The sequence below is a fragment of the Salmo salar genome, chromosome 04 (genome assembly GCF_965601325.2).
Source record: "Salmo salar chromosome 04, fSalSal1, whole genome shotgun sequence".
Lineage (NCBI taxonomy): Eukaryota > Metazoa > Chordata > Actinopteri > Salmoniformes > Salmonidae > Salmo > Salmo salar.
In genome coordinates, this window is record NC_138294.1 from 73,741,796 (window position 1) to 73,767,554 (window position 25,759).

At 46.3% G+C, this 25,759-nt stretch overlaps 1 protein-coding gene across 5 annotated transcripts in view; it reads right to left on the reverse strand.

The window, feature by feature from the left end:
- Positions 1-25,759, reverse strand: part of LOC106603719 (glutamate receptor 4) — a 205,718-nt gene that overhangs the window by 169,103 nt on the left and 10,856 nt on the right. The gene's annotated exons all lie outside the window — the stretch shown is intronic.

A 25,759-nucleotide genomic window follows, 5' to 3' on the forward strand; every position in this document is an offset into this window, starting at 1 on the left:
ATAGTAGCCATATTCCTAATAAAAAAAAACACCATCCTCCTGCTCTTTCTATGCTCATGCATGTCCTTGTCCTCACTGTAGGCCTTGCTCACATTTTCACTCTGTAACATGTTGTGGACATCATGCTTCCAGATGGGATGGGTTGACTTTCAAGTCCTGCCCTTGGAAACGTTACTCTGTACCATCTCTCTCTCTCTCTCTCTCTCTGTCTGTCTGTCTGTCTGTCTGTCTCTCTCTGTCTGTCTGTGTGTGCATGCTGGGAGTTTTTTGGAGTTTGAGTGTTTGGTGTGTAGGGCTCTGTCCTAACTAACTTTCTTGATTATTTTCTTTACATTTTATTTTTCTATGGTGTACGGTTAATGCAATATTTGTTTTAGCGGGATAGCTGAGACTGGGTCTAGTCAGGCTAGAGATGGTGGGGTAGCGGAGGCTGGGTCTAGTCAGGCTAGAGATGGTGGGGTAGCGGAGGCTGGGTCTAGTTATGCTATGGAGGGTGGTGTAGATGATGCTGGGTCTAGTCAGGCTAGAGATGGTGGTATAGCAGAGGCTGGGTCTAGTCAGGCTAGAGATGGTGGGGTAGCGGAGGCTGGGTCTAGTCATGCTATGGATGGTGGGGTAGCGGAGCCTAGGTCTAGTCAGGCTAGAGATGGTGGGGTAGCGGAGGCTGGGTCTAGTCAGGTTATGCTAGTGGATGAGGAGAGTATAGTGGGGAAGTGTAAGAGACTAGGGGGGAGGAGGGTGTCAAGCGGAAAAGGAAAAAGGGTGTGGTCAAAGGCACCATGGAAACTTTGTCTGTTGCTGTGGGGGATGCCCTGACCAGAGAGGAAGGGCAGCTGGTCAGGGTGGGAGATAGAGATGAGGAGGAAAGTGAGTCTGAGGATGAGGAGTTATTTTTTTCAGACTCCTCTTCAATGGGCCCGGAGCTGACAGCCAGTCAAGCAGAGGGGTCTAAGTACACGTTGAGAGAACTGACAAGGTTCCTGAATGAGACCAAGGGGAAAAAAGTTCATCTTGAGGCTATTTTTCTGATCCGAGAAATTTTGTAATATCAGTACAACATGCTATGAAAAATTAGGGGCATGGTGTCCTCTCACCCAGGAAACGGTTTAGGAAGTGGGTCACAACAGTGCATAAAGGTTTACCTTCAGACACTGTTTAGATGTATTGTTTCCTTCTGACACTGGGGCTTTTTGAGCTTTGCTATTGGTCTCTTTCTCTGCTGGCTTTTCTCCCACTTCTTATGGAGACTCTTTGGGTAGGCTCGCTCAATATAAATGGCGCCAGAGATGCGGGAAAGAGGAGTGTTTTGGCTGAATATGTAAAACAAAAAAAAGTGCAAGTGTTGTTTCTGCAGGAGACACATAATGTGTTGAATGAAGTCGATTGGGGGCTCTGGTGGAAAGGGGCAAGTGTGTTGAGCCATGGGACAAATCTTAGTGCAGGGGTGGCAGTCCTTTTTGCACCGGGTCTGTCTGTAAAAATTTGCTCCTCAAAGGAGGTGTGTAGGGGTAGGCTACTTGTTGTTAAAGCAGAAATTAACAACATGGGTTTTGTCTTTATAAATGTGTATGCGCCTAACAGAGGGAGAGAAAGAGGGGTTCTATTTGGGAGTCTTAGGCAGGAACTCTCACAGGTAGCGCCTGAGGAGACACTGGTGGTCGGAGGGGACTGGAACTGTACAATGGATTTTACAAAAGACAAAAATGGGGAAGAGCCTCATTCAGTGTCAGTGGGAGTGTTAAGGGACATCATTAATCAGTTCGACCTAGTGGATGTTCGACCTAGTGGATGTTTGGAGAACTAAACATCCAAACACAAGACAGTATACATGGGTGAAGGTTTTTGGGGCTAGGGTGAGCGCAGCCCGACTTGATCGGTTTTACATGTCTAGGAATTGGAGCAATAGGCTGTTGGGCGCTACCATTCTCCCGGTGGGGTTTTCGGATCATCACATAACCATAGCTCGGCTGTCTATTTCACCAGGGCCCGGCAGGCATCTTATTGGAAGTTCAATGTAAAGCTCTTACAAGATGCCACTTTTTGCTCAGGTTTCCAGACCTTTTGGGAAAGGTGGGGGCAGCGAGGAGAGGAGTATGAGTCTGAGTCAATGGTGGGATGTGGGGAAAGTCCAAATTCGGCTTTTCTGTCAACTGTACACAGCTCTCTCATCCTCAGAGGCTAGGAGAGTATTGGGGCGGAACTAGAGCGTTGTATTAGCGAGATGGAGGTAGAGATGGTGGGGCAAGGCAATGTAGGCTTCCAGGCTAATTTAGCCGAATTACGTAGGGACCTGGGCAGTTTTTTCCAGGTTAAAGCAAAGGGAGCACATGTAAGAGCTAGGTTCTCCATGCTCAAGGAGATGGATGCTCCCAGCTCCTTCTTCTTTGGTTTGGAAAGACAGAGCAGTGAAGCCAAGGGTATGCATTGTCTACGGCTGTCTGATGGGCGGGTGACCTCTGTGGTGGGGGAGATGCGGGAGCGGACTGTGGAGTTTTATACTGAATTGTATAGGGCAGAAGTGTGTGATCCCATGTGTGCTCAGGTCTTGTTCACAGGACTCCCTAAGCTCTCTCTGGCACAGAGGGATGACATGGACATTCCTCTGTTGTCCCATGAACTGGCAGAGGCCGTAACCCAGATGTCCCCCGGTCGTGCACCCGGGGTCGATGGACTCCCAGTGGAGTTTTATAAAAAATTCTGGGGAATAATTGGACAGGACTTCTTTTGCGTGTTGCGTGAATGCGTCGGGGTAGGAGAGTTGCCGATGAGCTGCCGTCGGGCGGCTCTGACTCTCCTGCCCAAAAAAGGGGACTTGTGTGAACTTAAGAACTGGAGGCCTGTGCGGGGACTACAAGATATTTGCCAAGGTCCTCTCTAACAGACTGAAGTCCCATTTGGACTCGATAGTACATAAGGACCAAACATATTGTGTACCGGGACGCTCAATCACGGACAACTTGTTCTTAATTAGGGACATGTTGGACTTGTCAAGAGGTTCTAATGTGAACTTTGGACTGGTCTCTTTAGATAGAGAGAAGGCTTTTGATAGAGTGGACCATGAGTTTCTGTTTAATGTGATGTTTGGGAAGAGTTTTTTGACATGTGTGAAGCTGTTGTATGCTGGGGCGTCATGTATGGTTAAGGTGGGAGGGGGGCTCAGTAGGCCAGTCTGGGTGAGACGGGGCATTAGACAAGGATGCCCTCTATCTGGGCAGTTATACACACTAGCCATTGAGCCTTTTTTAGGACTGCTACGCAGGAGACTGCAGGGAGTGTGCTGGACAGGCATGGATGTGGTGACAGGAATAGCAGTGTCAGCATATGCAGATCATGTTTCTGTGATGGTCAGGGATGGTCAAGATATGCAGGCACTAGAGACCAGTCTGAAGGTGTACGAGGGAGCTTCATCAGCTAAGGTAAACTGGGGCAAAAGTAAAGCTCTGTTATGTGGGGCATGGGGGGATAGGACTCCTCCTCTGCTTCCAGGGGGTTTGCAGTGGGGCTGTGAAGGGCTTAAAGTGTTGGGGGTGTACCTGGGCTCGGAGAAGTGGGTCAGGAAGAATTGGGAGGGGCTGTCACAGGCAGTGGTGTCAAGACTGGCCAGGTGGAGGTGGCTCCTGTCCCAAGTGTCATATAGAGGGAGGGAGCTGATAATTAACAACCTGGTGGCATCTTCCCTGTGGCATAAACTGGCTGTCCTCAACCCCCTGCTTCTCAGACCTGCAACGCAAGCTGGTGGACTTCTTCTGGTCGGGCCATCACTGGCTGAGAGCGGCAGTGTTGTACATGACCGTCCACGAAGCAGGACAGGGCCAGGTGGAACTGGAGAGCAGGATGGCTGCTTTCTGGCTAAAGGCTGTGCAGAGACTGCTCTACCATACTGATTTTGGCTGGAGGGAACCAACATGCGCACTGCTGAGGAGAGCTGGTGGATTGGGGTTGGACCGGCAGCTGTTCCTCATGAAGCTGGAGAGGCTGAGTTCAGCAGGTCTCTCAGATTTTTACTCTGCAATGCTGAGGGCCTGGCAGCTGCTAAGGCCCACACGAGAAGGGGGTGTGGAGCCAGGGCTGTGGGTGTGGGAGGAGCCTATCTTCCACAACCCAGCCATCCCTTTGAGATCGGTTCAGTCGGCCACCCTGCAGAGGCAACTGATGGCAGAGGGTTTACAAAGGCTGGGTGACCTGAGGCTGCTGGGAGATAAGGGGTGGAAAAGCCCGGAAGTCTTGGCACAACAAACAGGAATAACATCTCTTAGGCTGCTGGAGAGATTCCTGGGGGAGGTCCAGGAGGCACTGTCTGAGCCGGTTAGGGGGATGTTTGAGCGGCCAAAGGGAGAGGGGCCACCAATGTTTCCGCCACTGCAGGTGACGGCAGAGACTGGAGACTGGCAAGGGGGTCTGGAGGACTTGTTAGATTTTAACACTCCGAGCCCGGGGGAGTTTGAAGGGGTGGGAGATAAAGCCCTCTACAACCTCTGCGTTAAGGTGAGGAACATTAGAAGCCTAACAGGAGTGAGGGCACATCAGTGGCAGGGGGTATGTGGGGCAGAGAGTATGGTGGGTTTTAGATGGAGGTAGGTTTTAGATGGAGGGGGCTTTACAAACCCCCAGTACCAAAGAGGTCAGGGGACCTCCAGTGGAGGGTTCTTCATGGAGCCCTGGCCACTAACAGCTGGTTGGCACGGGTTGAACCGGGAGTCGGGCAGGGGTGTCCTTTCTGTGTAATGAAAGAAACTGTGATTCATGTGTTTTCTGTGTGCACCAGGTTAATGCCATTAATGTCTCTGTTGGAATGTCTGTGTGAGAGGTTGGGGGTGGTCTTTACTGTTGGGGTGTTCATAATGGGATACAGGTATTCGAGTAAGAAGGTCAAATGTGTTTTGTTGAATTTTCTGTTTGCTCAGGCAAAGTTAGCTATTTGGCTAACAAGGAGGAACAGGGTCAAAGGTGGGGGGATAACAGACCCTTTACTATTGTTTAATGGGATGGTCTCTGCGCACCTTAGGTTTGAGTTTGAGTTCTATAAAATGATAAAAAGTGTGGAGATGTTTCAGGAGATATGATGTGTTGGGGGGCTGTCTGTATAGCTGGGGAAGATGTTTTGGATATACGGTTATAGGAGTGGGTATTGTTTTGGGTATTGTGATGTTGGTTTGTATCATGTGGTAGCTGGAAAGGTGAGTATGGTACATGTATGCAGAACAGGATATATTTTTGGTTTTTATTTTTATGGGGGGGGGGGGAGTTTTAAATGAAATGAGAATGTTTCTGTAAAGAAAGACATAAAGTCCTCTCTCTCTCTCTCTCTCTCTCTCTCTCTCTCTCTCTCTGTCTGTCTCTGTCTATCTCTCTCAAAATGTCAGTCCCCAAACATGCAGAGAAGCTCCAGAACTTTGAACATTCTTTACTAGGAAGGAAAGAGTGAAGGAAGCATCATCTGATGTGTATGCCTCGTTAATCCACTCTTGACTCCCCTTGGAGAGAAAAAGAAAAGGGAGAGGGAGTGATAGAGAGGAAAAAAGGGGAGTGAGAGGAGGGAAAGGGAGAGAGAGGGGAGTGGTTAGGGAGGGGGAGAATGAGGAGGAGAGAGGAAAGAAGGGGAGTGAGAGGAGGGAAAGGGAGAGAGAGGAGTGGTTAGGGAGAGGGAGAATGAGGAGGAGAGAGGAAAGAAGGGGAGTGAGAGGAGGGAAAGGGAGAGAGAGGAGTGGTTAGGGAGAGGGAGGAGAGAGGAAAGAAGGGGAGTGAGAGGAGGGAAAGGAGGAGAGGGAGAATGAGGAGGAGATAGGAAAGAAGGGGAGTGAGAGGAGGGAAAGGGGGAGAGGGAGAATGAGGAGGAGATAGGAAAGAAGGGGAGTGAGAGGAGGGAAAGGGAGAGAGAGGAGTGGTTAGGGAGAGGGAGGAGAGAGGAAAGAAGGGGAGTGAGAGGAGGGAAAGGGGGAGAGAGAGGAGTGGTTAGGGAGAGGGAGGAGAGAGGAAAGAAGGGGAGTGAGAGGAGGGAAAGGGAGAGAGAGAGAGGAGTGGTTAGGGAGAGGGAGGAGAGAGGAAAGAAGGGGAGTGAGAGGAGGGAAAGGGGAGAGAGAGAGGAGTGGTTAGGGAGAGGGAGGAGAGAGGAAAGAAGGGGAGTGAGAGGAGGGAAAGGGGGAGAGGGAGGGAGGGATGAGGGAGGAGATAGGAAAGAAGGGGAGTGAGAGGAGGGAAAGGGGGAGAGGGAGAATGAGGAGGAGATAGGAAAGAAGGGGAGTGAGAGGAGGGAAAGGGGGAGAGAGGAGTGGTTAGGGATGAGGGAGGAGAGAGGAAAGAAGGGGAGTGAGAGGAGGGAAAGGGAGAGAGAGAGGAATGGTTAGGGAGAGGGAGGAGAGAGGAAAGAAGGGGAGTGAGAGGAGGGAAAGGGAGAGAGAGAGGAGTGGTTAGGGAGAGGGAGGAGAGAGGAAAGAAGGGGAGTGAGAGGAGGGAAAGGGAGAGAGAGAGGAGTGGTTAGGGAGAGGGAGGAGAGAGGAAAGAAGGGGAGTGAGAGGAGGGAAAGGGAGAGAGAGAGGAGTGGTTAGGGAGAGGGAGAATGAGGAGAGAGGAAAGCAAGATGAGGGTAGAAGATGGAGTGGTGTGCGATTGCTGAACTCCTGTCTGTATGTCTGTCCCTCCGTCCATCTGGACCTACGCCTGTCTGCCTTTCTGCCTGCCTCCCTCCCCACCTGCCTCCTTCCCTGCATTCCTCCCCATCCTGCCTCCCTCTCTTCTGTAGAGTACGTCATCCGACCCCCTCCCTTCGGGAGCTTAGAAAACCCAAGGATTCCTGACCATTTGTTTCTGTCTTGTCTTTCTCATTGGGAGCATTACAGTCTGCGCCAGCAGATTTACACGAGAGCATGTTCCAATGACACCGAGAGCAGGGGAAGGAAAGAGGGAGAAAGGGAAATGGGGGAGGGAGAGGGAAAGAAAGTTGGAGAGGGAGAGAGAGAGAGAACGAGAGAAAGAAGGAGTGAGTGAGTGAGACAGAGAGAGGGAGAGACAGAGAGAGGGAGGTTGGGAGAGGCAAAAATCCACCGTCTGGATTCAAGGTAGATCCAATATAATAATGCGGTTCTACCGTCTTACAGACCCGCCGTGAGATGCCTGGAAATGTCAAGGGCATCTCATGGCTTAATCAGCTTCTCCATCCTCTCTCCATGTCCACTTCAAGAAAATAAACTGTGTGTGTGTGTGTGTGTGTGTGTGTGTGTGTGTGTGTGTGTGTGTGTGTGTGTGTGTGTGTGTGTGTGTGTGTGTGTGTGTGTGTGTGTGTGTGTGTGTGTGTGTGTGTGTGTGTGTCTTATGACAGAGATAGGCTTACTTGTTAAGTCTATGTCTCTGGCTAGTTGACTTACAGTATGTACAATGTAGCATACACAGTATGTATAAATGTCAGATCGTACATGCTATACAACAAAGCTATGATGCAACATGCAACAGAATTTAACATCTTCAATTCTCCCTCAAATTAAATATAACTTCATCATCATCACCATCATGATGACCATAACTATAATCACCATCCCCATCATCACCATCCCCACCATCATCATCACCATTATGACTAGCTTCGGGACCGCAAGGTATGCCAGGCGCACAGTGCACTACATGATTTTCAAAATCCTAACATTGCTGAGCCCCTCACATTAAACGACTGTCTTTCTTGTTTTGTTTTTTTTGTCTTGCCCAACGTAGTGTAGCTCACACTAAATGATGTGGCACAGACGGGGGTCACACACTACAAGATTCTTCACTTGGTTACCATGCTGTCTGGCGAAAAACAATGATATGATTAGATTGTAATGTAGCTACAACGAACTGTGGCTCAAAGCAGCCTCATAAACGTTTTCAGTCAGACATTCACACTTGCCATGCAGAGTTGAAATATCTAGCAAACACATTTTGAATTTAATAACATTGCTTGTGAACTTCAGAGCTGTAATGATTTGACACTTTGGCTTTGGTTAAAGGCAAGTACAAATGCATACTATTTGTAGTCATCGCTCCTGCTCGAGAGTCTACACATCCTGGGCGATGAGATACAATGTCATCTCACTGGCTTCTTTTCTGGTGAGCTCTCATTGGCTATTGCTGATCATCGTTCTTAAAACTTGTCCTTGCACGTCACACTACAAGAGCATTGCAGATTTTGTGCCGATAAAATCAAACGTTTGAAAATATCAGGACGTCTGGGATGGCTCAAAGTCGGGATCGGTAGCCCTCAGAGTGAGTCTCTGACCCACTCACATTAAACGTGCGTCGGTGACGGCCGCGAACCCGAGTAGGCAACGACATGGGGATTTTGTCTCCGATCTCAAAAACTTGTCTGGGAAAGCTAAATTGGGGCCAAAATCGTGTAGTGTACACCCAGCTTTAAGGGAGTCTGTTGGGACATTGGGCTGAAATTGGGACTCCCTTAGTTGCGCATCGTTCTGATGCCTGGTGACTGAAAGTAACCCTAAACTAAAGTGTCTGGTTTCACAAAAAACATTTTATTTCCCGTCAACAAAAGCCGATCCATAATCTCTCGGAAAACTACTTACCAGTCGGCATGTTAAATGTGTCTCTCGCTATTAAAAATGTGTTTAAAACCAGTTTTATTCAGTTTCTTCCATTCTAACATTTAGCCAACTATTTAAACAAGAAGAAACACGAAGAAGTGATAAAGAGAGACACATTTAACCAATTGACTGGTAAGTAGTATTCCTATATATTATAGATATTCCTTTGTTGACGGGAAACATTTTGTGTGGGGTGAAAGCGGACACTTTAGTTTAGGGTTATTTTCTGGCACCAGGCAGCAGAACAATGCACAACTAAGGTAGTCCCAATGTCAGCCCAATGCCCCATCATACTGCCTTAAGATGTGGACCCGAAGCTCCATCACCACCATCATCATCACCATCACCACCATCATCATCACCATCACTATCATCACCATCACCACATCACCATTATCATCATCACCATCACTATCATCATCACCATCACTACACCATTATCATCATGATCACCACCATCACTATCACCATCACCACCATCACCATTATCACCATTATCATCATCACCATCACTACACCATTATACATTTACATTTACGTCATTTTAGCAGACGCTCTTATCCAGAGCGACTTACAAATTGGTGCATTCACCTTATGATATCCAGTGGAACAACCACTTTACAATAGTACATCTATATCGTTGGGGGGGGGGGGGGGGGGGGGGGTTGGAAGGATTACTTAATCCTATCCCAGGTATTCCTTAAAGAGGTGGGGTTTCAGGTATCTCCGGAAGGTGGTGATTGACTCCGCTGTCCTGGCGTCGTGAGGGAGCTTGTTCCACCATTGGGGTGCCAGAGCAGCGAACAGTTTTGGCTGGGCTGAGCGGGAACTGTGCACAATGGAGTTGTCAACCGTGATGGCGAGATCATGGAACGGGCAGTCCTTCTTGCCGAGGAGCAGCTCCGTCTTGCCGAGGTTCAGCTTGAGGTGGTGATCCGTCATGCACACTGATATGTCTGCCAGACATGCAGAGATGTGATTCGCCACCTGGTTATCAGAAGGGGGAAAGGAGAAGATTAATTGTGTCGTCTGCGTAGCAATGATAGGAGAGACCATGTGAGGATATGACAGAGCCAAGTGACTTGGTGTATAGCGAGAATAGGAGAGGGCCTAGAACTGAGCCCTGGGGGACACCAGTGGTGAGAGCACGTGGTGCGGAGACGGATTCTCGCCACGCCACCTGGTAGGAGCGACCTGTCAGGTAGGACGCAATTCAAGAGTGAGCTGCGCCGGAGATGCCCAACTCAGAGAGGGTGGAGAGGAGAGGAGGATCTGATGGTTCACAGTATCAAAGGCAGCAGATAGGTCTAGAAGGATGAGAGCAGAGGAGAGAGAGTTAGCTTTAGCAGTGCGGAGAACCTCCGTGACACAGAGATGAGCAGTCTCAGTTGAATGACAAGTCTAGAAGCCTGACTGATTTGGATCAAGAAGGTCATTCTGAGAGAGATAGCAAGAGAGCTGGCCAAGGACAGCACGCTCAAGAGTTTTGGAGAGAAAAGAAAGAAGGGATACTGGTCTGTAGTTGTTGACATCGGAGGGATCGAGTGTAGGTTTTTTGAGAAGGGGTGCAACTCTCGCTCTCTTGAAGACGGAAGGGACGTAGCCAGCAGTCAAGGATGAGTTGATGAGCGAGGTGAGGTGAGGGAGAAGGTCTCCGGAAATGGTCTGGAGAAGAGAGGAGGGGATGGGATCGAGTGTAGGTTTTTTGAGAAGGGGTGCAACTCTCACTCTCTTGAAGACGGAAGGGACGTAGCCAGCGGTCAAGGATGAGTTGATGAGCGAGGTGAGGTGAGGGTGAAGGTCTCCGGAAATGGTCTGGAGAAGAGAGGAGGGGATAGGGTCAAGCGGGCAGGTTGTTGGGCGGCCGGCCGTCACAAGTCGCAAGATTTCATCTGGAGAGAGAGGGGAGAAAGAGGTCAAAGCATAGGGTAGGGCAATGTGAGCAGGACCAGTGGTGTCGTTTGACTTAACAAACGAGGATCGGATGTCGTCAACCTTCTTTTCAAAAAGGTTGACAAAGTCATCCGCAGAGAGGGAGGAGGAGGAGGGGAGGAGGGTTCAGGAGGGAGGAGAAGGTGGCAAAGAGCTTCCTAGGGTTAGAGGCAGATGCTTGGAATTTAGAGTGGTAGAAAGTGGCTTTAGCAGCAGAAACAGAGGAAGAAAATGTGGAGAGGAGGGAGTGAAAAGATGCCAGTACCGCAGGGAGGCTAGTTTTCCTCCAGTTCTGCTCGGCTGCCCGGAGCCCTGTTCTGTGAGCTCGCAATGAGTCGTCAAGCCACGGAGCAGGAGGGGAGGACCGAGCCGGCCGGGAGGATAGGGGACATAGAGAGTCAAAGGATGCAGAAAGGGAGGAGAGGAGGGTTGAGGAGGCAGAATCAGGAGATTGGTTGGAGAAGGATTGAGCAGAGGGAAGAGATGATAGGATGGAAGAGGAGAGAGTAGCAGGAGAGAGAGAGAGCGAAGGTTGCGACGACACAATACCATCTGAGTAGGGGCAGAGTGAGTAGTGTTGGAGGAGAGTGAGAGGGAAAAGGATACAAGGTAGTGGTCAGAGACTTGGAGGGGAGTTGCAGTGAGATTGGTAGAAGAACAGCATCTAGTAAAGATGAGGTCAAGCGTATTGCCTGCCTTGTGAGTAGGGGGGAACGGTGAGAGGGTGAGGCCAAAAGAGGAGAGGAGTGGAAAGAAGGAGGCAGAGGGACATGAGTCAAAGGTAGACATAGGGAGGTTAAAGTCACCCAGAATTGTTAGGGGTGAGCCGTCCTCAGGAAAGGAACTTATCAAGGCGTCAAGCTCATTGATGAACTCTCCAAGGGAACCTGGAGGCCGATAAATGATAAGGATGTTAAGCCTGAATGGGCTAGTGACTGTGACAGCATGGAATTCAAAGGAGGAGATAGACAGATGGGTCAGGGGAGAAAGAGAGAATGTCCACTTGGGAGAGATGAGGATTCCAGTGCCACCACCCCGCTGACCAGATGCTCTCGGGGTATGCGAGAACACGTGGTCAGATGAGGAGAGAGCAGTAGGAGTAGCAGTGTTTTCTGTGGTAATCCATGTTTCCGTCAGCGCCAAGAAGTCGAGGGACTGGAGGGTAACATAGGCTGAGATGAACTCTGCCTTGTTGGCCGCAGACCGGCAGTTCCAGAGGCTGCCGGAGACCTGGAACTCCACGTGGGTCGTGTGCGCTGGGACCACCAGGTTAGAGTGGCAGCGGCCATGCGGTGTGAAGCGTTTGTGTGGCCTGTGCAGAGAGGAGAGAACAGGGATAGACAGACACATAGTTGACAGGCTACAGGAGAGGCTACGCTAATGCAAAGGAGATTGGAATTAAAATTAACTAAACAACTGGGAAAGCGAGAGAGCAGGGCCTCCCTCACTAACCATTCGCTGAAACACTCAAATATAACTATTCCAACTTCCACTTAGAAATTATAATTGATGTAAACTACAGTGGTTCAATGTTTCCAGGAATAGGCTCAAACTTAGTTTATTCAGCTAGATAACTTGGTACAGTATTCTTCCGTGAAACCCACCCAGTGCACCGTGTTCTATGACGCCGTAGCTAACTAGCATGCTAGCATCCAATAACACACGGTTAGCACCAATACTTGGTTACAGCAAACTACCAGTGGATCATTCGTGTCCGTGTCTAGTTCCTTTCATAACGCAGAAGTAATTAAACGTTGGCTAGCTAACACAAAGTCAGTCCTGCTAGCTACACAAGTGGACTACACAACCCGAAAGTTCAGAAAGTTAAGCTTACGTTGCATTATCATCATCATCATCACTATCATCATCATCATCACTATCATCACCATCACCATCATCATCATCACTTCATCATCACCATCACTTCATCATCATCATCATCATCATTATCATCATCATCATCCCCATCGCTATCATCATCATCATCAGTATCACCACCATCACCACTATCATCATCACCATCACCATCATCACCCATCACCATTATCATCATCATCATCATTATCATCATCACTATCACCATCACCACCATCACCATCATCACCACCACCATCACCATCATCATCACCATCACTATCATCATCACCATCCCTATCATCACCATCATCACCCCATCACCATTATCATCATCATCACCATCACTATCATCATCACATCACCATTATCATCATCATCATCCCCATCGCTATCATCATCATCACTAGCATCACCATCATCAGCATCACCACCATCACCACTATCATCATCATCATCACCATCACTATCATCACCGTCATCATCATCATCACCATTATCATCACCATCACTATCATCACATCATCACCCTATCACCATTATCATCACCATCATCACAACCATAACCGTCATCTCCACCATCATTTCTTTGCTTTTGTATAGGGCCATTAGTCCATGCCACAGCAGATTTTGGTGTAACCGGTGAACGGCTGAGGTCTTTACATCATCCACCCTCACCTCCTGAGGCATCTCATCACGTTAGTTGCTAACACCCACATCATCCACCCTCACCTCCTGAGGCACCTCATCACATGTCAGCTGCTAACACCCACATCATCCACCCTCACCTCCTGAGGCATCTCATCACATGTCAGCTGCTAACACCCACATCATCCACCCTCACCTCCTGAGGCACCTCATCACATGTCAGCTGCTAACACCCACATCATCCACCCTCACCTCCTGAGGCACCTCATCACATGTCAGCTGCTAACACCCACATCATCCACCCTCACCTCCTGAGGCATCTCATCACGTGTCAGCTGCTAACACCCACATCATCCACCCTCACCTCCTGAGGCATCTCATCACGTGTCAGCTGCTAACACCCACATCATCCACCCTCACCTCCTGAGGCATCTCATCACGTGTCAGCTGCTAACACCCACATCATCCACCCTCACCTCCTGAGGCATCTCATCACATGTCAGCTGCTAACATCCACATCATCCACCCTCACCTCCTGAGGCATCTCATCACATGTCAGCTGCTAACACCCACATCATCCACCCTCACCTCCTGAGGCGCCTCATCACATGTCAGCTGCTAACACCCACATCATCCACCCTCACCTCCTGAGGCATCTCATCACGTCAGCTGCTAACACCCACATCATCCACCCTCACCTCCTGAGGCATCTCATCACATGTCAGCTGCTAACACCCACATCATCCACCCTCACCTCTTGAGGCGCCTCATCACATGTCAGCTGCTAACACCCACATCATCCACCCTCACCTCCTGAGGCGCCTCATCACATGTCAGCTGCTAACACCCACATCATCCACCCTCACCTCCTGAGGCATCTCATCACGTCAGCTGCTAACACACTCACACACAAATATGGATATGCACACATGCATACAAGGATAAGGATACACACACACACGCACATATTCGGATACGGATACACACTCTCTCTCTCTCTGGTCCTGGTATGGTGTGAGGGGTGTGGGAGGTGAGAGGCTGATGGCCAGTAAATGGACTCCAATAATAATCTGTCATTGTTACAAGCCAGGCAGGAGGAGCTAAGGGTCAGGACGTCAACTCAGACAGGCGGCGGGAGGTCACGCTCTCTCTCCCTCTCTCTCTCTCTCTCTCTCTCTCTTTCTCTCACTCTCTCATTATGGCCAGGGCTCAGTTGAAGGGTAGGATAGAGATAGAATTGCTGAGGTGGCATGTCATCCCATTTCAAGGGAGTAGCATGTACTGTATGGAGACTGTATTGTAGTGTACTGTATGGAGACTGTATTGTAGTGTACTGTATGGAGACTGTATTGTAGTGTACTGTATGGAGACTATATGGTTGTGTACTGTTTGGATACTGTATTGTAGTGTACTGTATGGAGACTGTATTGTAGTGTACTGTATGGAGACTGTATGGTCGTGTACTGTTTGGATACTATATTGTAGTGTACTGTATGGAGACTATATTGTAGTGTAGTGTATGGAGACTATATTGTAGTGTACTTTATGGAGACTGTATTGTATTATACTGTATCATATGTCTATTTATTGGTGAGTTGTACAGTCAGTCATGGTTGAATGTTGTCCAATGATTCAGACTAGGGAGGGTAACTCAAAAAGTATGCATTGTATTCTATGTCGCTTTGGATAAATGCGTCAAATTGTCTGCAAAGTGACATATATTATGGTGGATAGTGAGTGATACGCATGATGTGATGTATAAATAATAAAGCCGTCATTGTAAATAAGAATTTGTTCTTAACTGACTTGCCTAGTTAAATAAAGGTAAAAAAATATATACACTGCTCAAAAAAATAAAGGGAACACTTAAACAACACATCCTAGATCTGAATGAAATAAATAATCTTATTAAATACTTTTTTCTTTACATAGTTGAATGTGCTGACAACAAAATCACACAAAAATCATCAATGGAAATCCAATTTATCAACCCATGGAGGTCTGGATTTGGAGTCACACTCAAAATTAAAGTGGAAAACCACACTACAGGCTGATCCAACTTTGATGTAATGTCCTTAAAACAAGTCAAAATGAGGCTCAGTAGTGTGTGTGGCCTCCACGTGCCTGTATGACCTCCCTACAACGCCTGGGCATGCTCCCGATGAGGTGGCGGATGGTCTCCTGAGGGATCTCCTCCCAGACCTGGACTAAAGCATCCGCCAACTCCTGGACAGTCTGTGGTGCAACGTGGCGTTGGTGGATGGAGCGAGACATGATGTCACAGATGTGCTCAATTGGATTCAGGTCTGGAGAACGGGCAGGCCAGTCCATAGCATCTTGCAGGAACTGCTGACACACTCCAGCCACATGAGGTCTAGCCTTGTCTTGCATTAGGAGGAACCCAGGGCCAACCGCACCAGCATATGGTCTCACAAGGGGTCTGAGGATCTCATCTCGGTACATAATGACAGTCAGGCTACCGCTGGTGAGCACATGGAGGGCTGTGCGGCCCCCCAAAGAAATGCCACCCCACACCATGACTGACCCACCGCCAAACCGGTCATGCTGGAGGATGTTGCAGGCAGCAGAACGTTCTCCACGGTGTCTCCAGACTCTGTCACGTCTGTCACGTGCTCAGTGTGAACCTGGTTTCATCTGTGAAGAGCACAGGGCGCCAGTGGCGAATTTGCCAATCTTGGTGTTCTCTGGCAAATGCCAAACGTCCTGCACGGTGTTGGGCTGTAAGCACAACCCCCACCTGTGGACGTCGGACCCTCATACCACCCTTGTGGAGTCTGTTTCTGACCGTTTGAGCAGACACATGCACATTTGTGGCCTGCTGGAGGTCATTTTGCAGGGCTCTGGCAGTGCTCCTCCTGCTCCTCCTTGCACAAAGGCGGAGGTAGCGGTCCTGCTGCTGGGTTGTTGCCCTCCTACGGCCTCCTCCACGTCTCCTGATGTACTGGCCTGTCTCCTGGTAGCGCCTCCATGCTCTGGACACTACGCTGACAGACACAGCAAACCTTCTTGCCACAGCTCGCATTGATGTGCCATCCTGGATGAGCTGCACTACCTGAGCCACTTGTGTGGGTTGTAGACACCGTCTCATGCTACCACTAGAGTGAAAGCACCGCCAGCATTCAAAAGTGACCAAAACATCAGCCAGGAAGCATAGGAACTGAGAAGTGGTCTGTGGTCACCCCCTGCAGAACCACTCCTTTATTGGGGGTGTCTTGCTTATTGCCTATAATTTCCACCTGTTGTCTATTCCATTTGCACAACAGCATGTGAAATGTATTGTCAATCAGTGTTGCTTCCTAAGTGGACAGTTTGATTTCACAGAAGTGTGATTGACTTGGAGTTACATTGTGTTGTTTAAGTGTTCCCTTTAATTTTTTGAGCAGTATATATTTAAAAAAATAAGGACACAGATGTATAAGGGGCGGCAGGTAGTCTAGTGGTTAGAGCGTTGGGCCAGTAACCGAAAGGTTGCTAGTTCAAATCCCTGAGCTGAAAAGGTAAAAAAATTATGTCGTTCTGCCCCTGAACAATGCAATTAACCCACTGTTCCTAGGATGTCATTGAAAATAAGAATTTGTTCTTAACTGACTTGCCTAGCTAAATAAAGGTAAATTAAGGACACAGACTTCACTATGACTACAGTGTTATCACAGTATTGCTGGGCAATTTGGAACTATATGTAGGTCCAATAGAGAAGGAGGAGGGATATATATATGAACCCATATGTAAGATACATATAAATGAATATACAAAATACTAGGTAAAATCAAGCAGAGCCTCCAGCCCATCTAGAGTGACTGAAGTCCATCTATATGACCTCTCCAGGGATAAAGGCTAGGGATCAAGCCTTGAATGACTCAGGGTCATTAAGAGGGCCGCAGAGGCGTTTGACATCTAAACCTATAATGAGCATGTCAACCAGTGGCGTAGGCAGAAATCCATTGATGGTAGGGCCAGCAAAAATGTAGGTTGGCCAAAATTTGGGCCCTCAAATCATCATAAAATTATCATTAAAGCCTACCCTATACCCTACTGTGATTGATCGCACTCAACAAACCATCTAATGTGATTTTGCATTATAGACCAAAAATCCATGACTCTTGCATTTAACATGCAACTCACATAGACCTACACATAATAAATCATAGGCCTATAATTAATAGCATATGAGACTAGAACATATGCCCTGATACAACAGTAATAATCACAATAGGTCGCCATTGCTTATACTGTAGACTAGAACAGTGGTCACCAACCTTTTCTTAGTTAAGATCACTTTAGTCAAAATGCAAGCTGAGTGCAATTCTCTGCTGGTCACAGGAGATCAAGAGCGCCTACAATGTGTGATATCAATGAAATGATCAATAGCTTACAGGGCCTAACTATAGTGCATGGATGGAGAAGCACAGGGCAAAGTTCTATTTCCAATGGAATTACATGATAGGCTATTGGTTATTCACTGGATATAAATATTCTTTCATGCATTTGCCTATTTTCAAATATAATTAGAAAGGTCCGATTTTCTCTATGTCGGCCTACCACTTATTATAAATAACGTAGATTTCCTTATATTTTTTAACTTAAGTCTCAAGCTAGGCTATATGATAACACTGGTCAGAGGTCAGTTGTTGTAGCTAGGCTATATGATAACACTGGTCAGAGGTCAGTTGTTGTAGCTAGGCTATATGATAACACTGGTCAGAGGTCAGTTGTTGTAGGTAGGCTATATGATAACACTGGTCAGAGGTCAGTTGTTGTAGCTAGGCTATATGTGTCACGCCCTGACCAGTATAGGGGTTATTTGTTATTGTAGTTTGGTCAGGACGTGGCAGGGGGTGTTTGTTTCATGTGGTTTGGGCTATGTATTTAGGGCAGAGGGGTGTTTGGTTTATGTGGTTCGGAGTTTGTTAGTCTATGTTCTATGTTAGTATTTTTCTATGTTCTATCTAGTCTTTTGTATTTCTATGTTGAGTTAATTGGGGTTGGACCTTCAATTGGAGGCAGCTGGTTATTGTTGCCTCTGATTGAGGGTCCTATAATTAGGAGTTTGTTTTTCATGGGTATTTGTGGGAGATTGTGCTTGTTTAGCTGTGTGCCTGACAAGACTGTCAAGTTCGTTTTGTTTTGTATACGTGTTTTGTGTTTTCCTTCTTCACCAAATAAAAAGATGAATATATATTTTCCCGCTGCGTCTTGGTCTTTACCCTACGACACCCGTGACAATATGATAACAGAGGTCAGTTGTTGTAGCTAGGCTATATGATAACATTGGTCAGAGGTCAGTTGTTGTAGCTAGGCTATATGATAACACTGGTCAGAGGTTAGTTGTTGTAGCCTATTACTTGCGAGGCACATCAGAGCAGAAACTGAAATAACTTGTTTTTTTATTTCACTGGACTGATGGTCATGTTTCAGCGGAGGAAGGGAGAGAGTGTGAGTTGAAGTACAGAAGCGTGTTTCATGATTTCTGAAAATGTTGAATAAAAACAGTGTTATAGTGCTGATCATTGTTTCTGAATGTACTGAAACTGTCTTTAAGGCCCTCGATTAGATCAATGCAATCAGTGTATGATATAGTGGAGACAGGAGGCCATTCATGGCAAAATCACTGATATCAAATAACTTCGCAAATTCTTCAACATCCTCTTCTGTAGACGGTCTCTTAAAAAAAATTAACAGTGAGCTTTGTTTGGCCATTTTACTTGTTTTTGCTAGCTAGTGAGTCAAGTTGGCTAGTGAGTCTTAGCTAGCTAGCTAATGGTGAGTAACGTACACAGTGTACTCTAGCCTACACAGCGATAGCTACTGTTTACTGTACATGGTATCAGTGCTAATGCTAAGTGACACGTTGTCACGCCCTGACCTTAGAGATCCCTTTTATTCTCTATTTGGTTAGGTCAGGGTGTGACTAGGGTGGGCAATCTATGTTTTCTATTTCTTTGTTGGCCGGGTATGGTTCCCAATCAGAGGCAGCTGTCTATCGTTGTCTCTGATTGGGGATCATACTTAGGCAGCCTTTTTTCCACCTTTAGGTTGTGGGATCTTGTTTTTGTACTGTTGCTTTCCAGCCCTACAGAACTGTGCGTTTCATTTTGTTTTTGTATTTGTTGTTTTTTCGGTGTCATCAATAAAAGAAAGATGTACGCCTCCCACGCTGCACCTTGGTCCAATCCATCCAACAACGAACGTAACACACGTGCTTGAAACCTCCCAATAATTAGAAATTGATAAGCTGATTGTTATTTATTTTTTTACAATTAGTTTTTATAGTTTTTTCCCAGTAAATAATCAAGCATAATTCAAATTCATTACATAGGCCTGAATTAAATTGATTTCATTTACAGCACTACATTTTATGAAAGATATCCTTGAATGTCCTGAATGGCATCTACCAAATAAAAGGTATTATTATTAGTAGTATTAGTATTATTGTCAATATCCGGATATTTCTTTCCTTGTCCCACCCCCTGCCTACTGCTTGTTCTGAATTCCGTCTGATGGTGCATGTTGAGGCCAGTGACCTGGACTGAAATAGGTGTCGGTACTCATTTTGGGTGCAGGTACTGTATATTTTTAGGTGCAGAATCTCCTCAATACTTTTGTGCTAATATTCAAAAGGAGCTGCAGAAGAACTTTTGAGGTGCCGGTATTCAGTTCTGGTGAGCTCCTTGCCAAGTCGTACTGTGCTTAAGTAAAAATACACATAATGTTCCATTTGGAACACTGACAAATAAAGCATAAAACAATTAAATAAAACATATACTGTATATACAGTACCAGTCAAAAGTTTGGACACACCTACTCATTCCAGGGTTTTTCTTTATTTTTTCAATTTTCTACATTGTAGAATAATAGTGAAGACATCAAAACTATGAAATAACACATATGGAATGATGTAGTAACCCAAAAAGTGTTAAACAAAAAAAAATTATTAGATTTTAGATTCTTCAATGTTCTTGGAATGTTCCGCATTGACTGACCTTCATGTGTTAAAGTAATGATGGACTGTCGTTTCTCTTTGCTTATTTGAGCTGTTCTTCTGTATACCACCCCTACATTGTCACAACACAACTGATTGGCTCAAACGCAATAAGAAGGAAAGAAATTCCACAAATTAACTTTTAACGAGGCACAACTGTTAATTGAAATGCATTCCAGGTGACTACCTCACGAAGCTGTTTGAGAGAATGCCAAGAGTGTGCAAAGCTGTCATCAAGGCAAAGCGTGGCTACTTTGAAGAATCTCAACTATAAAATATATGTTGACACATGATTCAGTGGGGAAAGTGGTTGAAATGGCATCATTACAACCAACTTTGTTTTTTTAATGAAATAACGTCATTACAATGTCATTACAACCAGCATTCCATATGTGTTATTTCATTGTTTTGATGTCTTCACTATTATTCTACAATGTAGAAAATAGTAAAAATGAAGAAAAACCATTGAATGAGTAGGTGTGTCCAAACTTTTGACTGGTACTGTACATATTTTTTGCTCAATCTGATTGTGTGGGCCTGTCTCCCCAGTGGGTGGAACTGTCTCCCCAGTGGGTGGGCCTGTCTCCCCAATGGGTGGGCCTGCGCCCACCCAGGCCCACCCGTGCCTATACCATGATCTCATCTAGTGAAGACCTTGATGGAATCATATCAAATGTTATTAGTCACATGCGCCGAATACAACAGGTGTAGACCTTACAGTGAAATGGTTACTTACGAGCGCCTAACGAACAATGCAGTTTAAAATAAAAACAGATAATAAGAAATAAAAGTAACAAGTAATTAAAAAGCAGCATTAAAATAACAATGGCGAGACTATATACAGGGGGGTACTGGTGCATAGTCAATGTGCAGGGGCACCGTTTAGTTGAGGTAATATGTACATGAAGGTAGAGTTATTAAAGTGACTATGCATCGATGATAACGACAGAGAGTAGCAGCGGTGTAAAAGAGGGGGAAAGGGGGGTGTGGGCAATGCAAATAGTCTGGGTAGACATTTGATTAGGTGTTCAGGAGTCTTATGGCTTGGGGGTAGAAGTTGTTTAGAAGCCTCTTGGACCTAGACTTGGCACTCCGGTACCGCTTGCCTTGTGGTAGCAGAGAGAACAGTCTATGACTAGGGTGGCTGGAGTTTTTGAAAATTTTTAGGGCCCTCCTCTGACACCGCCTGGTATTGAGGCCCTGGATGGCAGGAAGCTTGGCCCCAGTGATGTACTGGGCCGTTCACACTACCCACTGTAGTGCCTTGCGGTCGGAGACCGAGCAGTTGCCATACCAGGCAATGATGCAACCAGTCAGGATGCTCTCGATGGTGCAGCTGTAAAACATTTTGAGGATCTGAGGACCCATGCCAAATATTTTCAGTCTCCTGAGGGGGAAAGGTTTTGTCGTGTCCTCTTCACGACTGTCTTGGTGTGCTTGGACGATGTTAGTTTATTGGTGATGTGGACACCAAGGAACTTGAAGCTCTCAACCTGCTCCACTGCAGCCCCGTCGATGAGAATGGGGGTATGCTTGGTCCTCTTTTTCCTGTAGTCCACAATCATCTCCTTTGTCTTGATCACGTTGAGGGAGAAGTTGTTGTCCTGGTACCACACGGCCAGGTCTCTGACCTCCTCCCTATAGGCTGTCTCGTCGTTGTCGGTGATCAGGCCTACTGTTGTGTCATCTGCAAACTTAATGATGGTGTTGGAGTCGTGCCTGGCCATGCAGTCATGAGTGAACAGGGAGTACAGGAGAGGACTGAGCACGCACCCCTGAGGGGCCCCTGTGTTGAAGATCAGCATGGCAGATGTGTTGTTACCTACCCTTACCACCTGAGGGCGGCCTGTCAGGAAGTCCAGGATCCAGTTTCAGAGGGAGGTGTTTAGTCCCAGGGTCCTTAGCTTATTGATGAGCTTTGAGGGTACTATGGTGTTGAACGCTGAGCTGTAGTCAATGAATAGCATTCCCACATACCTGTTCCTTTTGTCCAGGTGGGAAAGGGCAGTGTAGAGTGCAATAGAGATTGTGGATCTGTTGCAGCGGTATGCAAATTGGAGTGGGTCTAGGATTTCTGGGATAATGGTGTTGATGTGAGCCATGTGACCATTGATGTGACCAACTTTTCAAAGCACTGCATGGCTACAGACGTGAGTGCTACGGGTCCGTAGTCATTTAGGCAGGTTACCTTAGTGTTCTTTGGCACAGGCACTATGGTGGTCTGCTTAGAACATGTTGGTATTACAGACTCAGACAGGGAGAGGTTGAAAATGTCAGTGAAGACACTTGCCAGTTGATCAGCGCATGCTCGCAGTACACGTCCTGGTAATCCGTCTGGCCCTTCGGCCTTGTGAATGTTGACCTGTTTAAAGGTCTTACTCACATCGACTGCAGAGAGCGTGGTCACACAGTCTTCCGGAACAGCTGGTGCTCTCATGCATGTTTCAATGTTATTTGTCTCGAAGCAAGCATTGAAGTAGTTTACCTCGTCTGGTAGGCTCGTGTCACTGGGCAACTCTCGGCTGTGCTTCCCTTTGTAGTCTGTAATGGTTTGCAAGCCCTGCCACACCCGACAAGAGTCAGAGCCATTGCAGTACGATTCGATCTCAGTCCTGTATTGACGCTTTGCCTGTTTGATGGTTCGTATGAGGACATAGCGGGATTTCTTGTAAGCTTCCGGGTTAGAGTCCTGCTCCTTGAAAGCAGCAGCTATACCCTTTAGCTCAGTGCGGATGTTGCCTGTAATACATGGCTTCTGGTTGGGGTATGTACGTACGGTCACTGTGGGGATGACGTCATCGATGCATTATTGATGAAGCCAATGACTGATGTGGTGTACTCCTCAATGCCATCGGAGGAATCCTGGAACATAGTCCAGTCTGTGCTAGCAAAACAGTCCTGTAGCTTAGCGTCTGTTTCATCTGACCACTTTTTTATTGATGTAGTCACTGGTGCTTCCTGCTTTAATTTTAGCTTGTAAGCAGAAATCAGGAGGATAGAGTTATGGTCAGATTTCACAAATGGAGGGTGAGGGAGAGCTTTGTATGCGTCTCTGTGTGTGGAGTAAAGGAGGTCTAGAATTTTTTTCACTCTGGTTGCACATTTAACATGCTGATAGAAATTGACTCAAGAATGGCTCAATCACTGAGGTCATATTCCACTGTGACCGTCTATCAGAACAACCCGTCATCATAATAATACACTATCACAGCTAGATCCCAGCAGACAAAACACGTTGCAATGACGTCAGCCTGACGTTGTTTGTGACGTTGTGACAAAGTTGTACACTGGTTGTAATAGGATTTTTTTGTACATATATTTTTTGAGACCAGAGAAAGACATCTTTACCTGGTTGTAATCTGACCAGACAACAACCAAAATACTACTTTCTTAGACATCTTGATGATGTCATCAAAAAAGATGTTGGCTAACAAAAAATAGCAACAAACATAAACAAACCAATGTGTCATAGTGTGTTATGAGTTATGACAACGACTATGTATGAATGATAAATTACAAAACATGAGATAAAGATGTGAGAGTCATCCCACTGGGTACAGATGTCAGTTCAATGTATAGTTTTGATTTACATTTGATTGAGTTGTCAACTAAAGTGAATTCAACATGAAATAAAAAGGTTTAAAAAATCACTGTGTTGATGGTTGATGACTTTGATGACTTTTTGCAAATCCAATCAGTTTTCCATGTTGATTAAACATAATCAAATTCATTTTGGGGGTTGAAATGATGGGGAAACAACATTGATTCAACCAGTTTTTGCCCAGTGAGATGTATGGTATAATTGTATAGGTCATGTTCATATAACGAGAGTATGGCTCATTAACTGAAACCAATACCCTCAAAATGAGCACAGGCATTTTGGGCTAGCTAGCACTCAACTTCACTTCTTCTTTTCTTCAAAGCTGGTTGTAATGACATTGTAATGATGTAATTTCATAAAAAAACAAAGGTGGTTGTAATGACGCCATTTCAACCACTTTCCCCACTGAGTTCATAGTTGCTGTCCAAAATATAAAATATCTTCACTACTGACTTTACAGATAGTAGCACACTGCAATATGAAGCAAAGTCAATATCTGCCCTGCAGACAGAGCAAAAGGAGTTACTGATGATGCTGTCAACACGTTAGTCAACAACATCATAACAACTCTACTCCACATGAGCACAACCTCGTTTATGCCTCATTTCATCGCTTTTTGACATGAAGAGATTTAAGAGCTGAATAGTTGCTGTACCCAAACGTCAGTTGGTTGTATTTCATCGCCAATCATCGATAGTACCGTCTCCAACAACCCAAATTCATCCACTCCAATTATCTCTGCAGTCAATTCAATATGTTGTCTGGAGATGTGGAACAAATAGTGTACATTTATATCATTAGATCTCAATTTCAAAATAGTCTCTTTATTTGCCCTTTTCTGTAAGGAACATTTGAAGAGATCCTTCATTTAGGCCTGTATTCATAAAGTGTCGAAGTGCTGATCTAGGATATTTTCTCCCTATCCATTATTCGTTGTTATGTTAAAGGAAAAACTGATCCTTTCAAGGATCGGACCCTTTTTAAAAATTTTCGCCTAAAATGCCTGTAGCTCAGGACCTGAAGCAAGGATATGAATATTCTTGGTACCATTTGAAAGGAAAGACTTTGAAGTTTGTGGAAGTGTGAAATTAATGTAGGATAATATAACACATTAGATCTGGTAATAAAATATGTTTGTTTTTGTTCCATCATCTTTGAAATGCAAGAGAAAGGTCACAATGTACTATTCCAGGTTAGGCGCAATTTCGATTTTGGCCTCTACATGGCAGCAGTGTATGTGCAAAGTTTTAGACTGATTCAATGAACCATTGCATTTCTGTTCAAAATGTTGTATCAAGACTGCCCAAATGTGCCTAATTTGTTTATTAATACATTTTCAAGTTCATAACTGTGCACTCTCCTCAAACAATAGCATGGTATTCTTTCACTGTCAAAGGTACTGTAAATTGGACAGTGCAGTTAGATTAACAAGAATTTAAGGTTTCTGACAATATCATATATGTCTATGTCCTGGGAAATGTTCTTGTTACTTACAACCTCATGCTAATTACATTAGCCTATGTTAGCTCAACCGTCCCGCGGGGGGGACACGGACGGACTCCGATCCTGTAGTGGCTAGGGCAGCGCTCCTACTCTGGTCCGTGAAACCTGCTCAATATCTGGATGATGCTCGGTAGAGGACAGAGGACAGTGGAGGGTTGGCTGGACGTGGGAGCGAAGTGGGTTGGCTGGATGGGGGAAGGGTGAGGGGGCTGTTAATGCAAAGTCAACCCATCCCAGTGACGTCCTTGTGTTTTGACTAGTCTCCAGCCTCCCCCTCCTTCTCCCCTTCCCCTCTCCCACTCTGTCTCTTCCTCTTTCCCTCTCTCCCTCTCTGCCTGTTCCTGTCCTCACCCACTGTGCTTTGAGACTGGAGTGATTCATCATAAAACAGAGAGCCCTGCTATCAGTCAGGTCTGCCAAATCAAATAAAACCAAAGTACACACACACACACACACACAGGCATGCACACGCACGCACACACACACCCACACGCACATACACACACGCACATACACACATGCACTAGATCAGGCTGAAGGACAGGTAGAGCAGAATCAGGGCCAAGAGCAGACTGTAATGTTCCACTGGGGGTGAACAGGGCCTGGCTGGGAATCAGGTTCAAAGGCTTTACATCGTCAACAGGGATGATTATG